The sequence below is a fragment of the Arachis hypogaea genome, chromosome 11 (genome assembly GCF_003086295.3).
Source record: "Arachis hypogaea cultivar Tifrunner chromosome 11, arahy.Tifrunner.gnm2.J5K5, whole genome shotgun sequence".
NCBI classification, from domain to species: domain Eukaryota; kingdom Viridiplantae; phylum Streptophyta; class Magnoliopsida; order Fabales; family Fabaceae; genus Arachis; species Arachis hypogaea.
The window spans coordinates 75,172,812-75,176,973 of NC_092046.1; positions in this window are offsets into that span (position 1 = coordinate 75,172,812).

The window sequence follows — 4,162 nt, forward strand, 5'->3', positions numbered from 1 at the left end:
TTTTGCTTGTCCTCAAGGTAAGCATACTTGAGGTGTGGAGGGAGGGGCTTTAATTCTAGTTTCTGTTAATAGCTAGGCTATGGATCATCTGGGGCGAGTGATAATGGTAAAGTCTTCTCATTGTTTTCAGAAAATGTCCCCACACTTGGACCTTGCTCCATGTACTTCTCTTCTAATTCTTCCTGGTGAACTTCAGCTACAGTTTTATCAATAATGTTGCACTGGAAGATAGAATGATCTTCCAGAGGATGTTTCATAGCTTCATTTAAACTGAAACTCACTGTTCTGCCATCTATCTCAAAGGAGTAAGTTCTTGAGAATGCATCCAGCTTGAACTTTGAAGTCTTCAGGAATGGTCTTCCAAGCAGGATTGATGATGGTCTTCCTGAGTTATTAGGGGGCATTTCCAAGATATAGAAATCAATGGGAAATGTGAGCCCCTTAATGCTCACTAGCACATCTTCAGTAATTCCAACTACTATAATAATGCTTTTATCTGCTAACACAAAACGAGCTGCCGACCTTTTTAAGGGAGGGAGCCTCAAAGTATCATATATGGACAAAGACATTATACTAACACATGCTCCTAAATCACACATACAGTCAGAAAATATCACACCTCCAATGGTACAGTTAACCATACATGGACCTAGATCACTACATTTTTCAGGTATATTTCCCATTAAAGCAGATATAGAACTACCTAAAGAAATAGTTTCTAATTCATTAATTTTATCTTTATGTATTCACAAATCCTTCAGAAACTTTGCGTATTTAGGTACCTGTTGAATAACATCAAAAAGGGGAACAGTTACCTCGACCTTTTTGAATATTTCTACCATTTTGGGATCAAGTTCCATCTGCTTTCTGGGCTTCCTTGCAAGTTGTGGAAATGGAATAGGAGGGGCGCAATTTGTAGCTTCAGCATCCGTTGGGGTTTCATTCTGTGGTTGAGCTTCTTCTTCTTCAACTATGCCTTGTACGTCCTCTTTCTCTTCAGCATCTTCTACTTCCACTACATCCTCTGCTGGCACGTTTTCTTGTGGGCTTGGCTCCTCAAGGTTCCTCTCCTGTAATGTGGTTCCTGACCTCAAAGTGATGGCGTTGATGCCACCTTTGGGATTAGGCAGTGGTTGAGAAGGAATTCCACTGGAGCTTGAAGGTTGATGTGTGGAATTAAGTGAGGAATCCATCCGGGAGATGAGAGCTTGTAGAGTGACAGTCAGGCCATTCAGACCAGAGTTCAGCTGCGCGTGCATGTCTTGTTGTCCTTACACTAGAGAACGGAGCATCTCGTCATTTAATGAGGAATTAGAATAAGTGACCTGAGGAACCTGCTGTTGGTTTTACTGGGGTCCTTGTGATTGTCTTAGGTGAGGTGCTCTGTAAGGTTGGTTCTGATTCTGCTATCTGTTGTTGTTATTGTTATTCCACCTCTGGTTTCCATTATTGTCTCTGCCTCCTCTGTTAAAGTTATCCCTCCAGCCATGGTTAGAATTATCTCTCCAGCCTTGGTTGGAGTTGTCTTGCCATCCATGGTTATTGTTGCCACCTTGTTGATTGTATCCTTGATTCGGGTGGTCGTAGAAGTTGTGAGTGGCTACCACAGTGTTGTCTTCCTGGAGCTGCAGACATTCATCAGTATAATGACTATAATCAGTACAGATCCCACATACTCTTTGTGGAACTAACTGTTGGCTTTGTTGTGGTGAAGGCTGAGCATGTTGTGCTTGTTGTTGATTCAACTGCATCTGCTTCAGTAGGTTGGTCATTTTACATATACTCTGTGTCAGAGCGGTAGTTTCCTTGCTAGAGGAAATCTCTGCAACAGCCTTGGGGTTGCGCTTCTGTCTGTGATTCCTAGTGGACTCAGCTAAGTCGCTGATCAGTTGCCATGCTTCATCTGCGGTTTTGTACTTTTTCAAAGAACCATTACTAGCACCCTCCAGTGTAGTCTTATCCTTGGGGGTTCATGCCTTGAGTGAAGTAGCTGATCAAAACTAGTCTATCAATCATGTGATGGGGACATGCGTCCAGGAGATTGTTGAAGCACTCCCAGTATTCGTAGAGAGTCTCGGATTCGCCTTGAACAATCATTGAAATATCTTTCCTCAATCTATCAGTAACTTTAGCTGGGAAGTATTTCTCCAAAAATTCTCTTCAAAGCATGTCCCAGTTAGTAACAGTCGCTTGAAGTTGGGAGTAGTACCATTCCCTTGCCTTTCCCTCAAGAGAAAACGGGAAAGCAATTAACAGAATAGAAGTTTCATCTGCACCATGATGCCTAACAGTAGAACAGGTTGTCTGAAAATTCCTAAGGTGCTTGATAGGCTCTTGAGCAGGTAAGCCATGAAACTTGGGCATCAAGTTGATTAGTGCGATTTTTAGTTCAAAATCTGCAGCTGTAGTTGGGTGATGCACTTGATACGACTGCAGTGTAAAATCTGGGGCTCCTGCCTCCTGGAGAGTAATTCTTCTAGGTGCTGCCATGTTTCCTACACGTAAGTTAACTGGATCAGTAGTAAATGAGCTTGTCTCGCTCTCAGATAGCGGTTCAGATTTGCCCTCAGATGAGACTGGTGAATTGATAATAATCACTTCACCACCCTCAGAGGCTAACCGACGTCGAGTTCGTCTAATATGTGAAAGAGTTCTTTCAATTTCAGGATCAAATGGGACTAAACTCGGATCAGGCAATGAACGCGTCATTCAATGAGAAAGACATGTAACTCATGGTAACAGGAATAAAAATAAAATATTCAAATAAAAATAAAATATATATACTAATTAATAATTTAGCACACTATTGCAACTCCCCGGCAACGGCGCCAAAAATTGATGCGTGGCAGAAGTTAACCAATTTAGAGATTTCAATTAAGAGACAGCGTTGTACGTATAGCTCTTAACCGGCTAAGATTTGCCTCACCAATTTAAAAAGGGTTGTCACAAATTTTAGAAATAAAATACTGGGAGTATGAGTCCCAGGTCGTCTCCCAATGAGTTGCAGGAAAGAGTGCTATTTTATTAATCAGAAAATTTCCAGAAAGTTGAGTTTGATAATGAGTAATTAAAATGCTTAAAATTTGAAACAATAAAATTAAACTGAGAATGATTATGGGTACTCTAAATAAAAGGTCTTGACTGGGAGAATAATTAAGTGGAACTTCTGTCCTTGTTGGGATCTTCTCAAGTGTGGTGTAAAAAGGTTGTTGTTCTCACTCGATTACCCCTTACTAAATAAGGGAAAGTATGGTGATTGAACTAACTCTCACCCTCAAGTCCTAGTCCTCTCCCTTGGGGAGGTCTAGTGTCAGTAGGAATGGAATTAGCTAACAACATCCAGTTTAACCACGCACTTGAGCATTCCAACTCAAGTATCTCCTCTTAATCAACCCCCATGTCAAGTGCAAATTCTAGTCCATTGATATGAAATTAATAATCATGAAAATATGAGAAGACATAATTAAATAAAGTAAAATAGAGAATTTAAATTAATCAAAATAAAAATAACTTTATATATTAATAAATTCAAAACGCAACATAATTATCTGAACAGAGTCAATGAGTAACTAATTAAAAATAAGGGAATAAGGAAACAAACTAAAGTAATGTCTTCAACGGAGATAATGACTCTCAGCATCCAAAAATACAAGCAAAAGCATAAACTATCAATGTAACATAAATCTAAAAACTCAGATCTAAAAACTGAAGTAATCCTAATGTGATGAATCTCAATGTGTGTGGATGCCTCCTGAGTTTCTGCATGTTCCCTAGGTTTAGTCTGTATTTTTGGGCCAAAAACTGGGTCAAAAAGCGGCCCGAAATCGCCTTCAGCGTATTCTATTATTTTTGCAGATCGCGCAGGTCACGCGTACGCGTTGTCCACGCATTCGCATCAGTCAGCGATTTTCCTTGTCACGCGTTCGCGTGGTTCACGTGTTTGCATCACTCGTGCAGACTCTAATCCACGCGTTTATGTCAGGCACGCATTCGCGTCGGTGCGAATTCTCCATTTTGCGCGTTCGCGTGGGCCATGCGCTCACGTCATTGCTCGCTGGTCATCTCCTTAGTTTCTTGTGTTCCTTCCATTTTTGCAAGCCTCCTCTCCAATTTCCAAGTCATTCATACCCTATGAAGCCTGAAACACTTAACACACGGATCA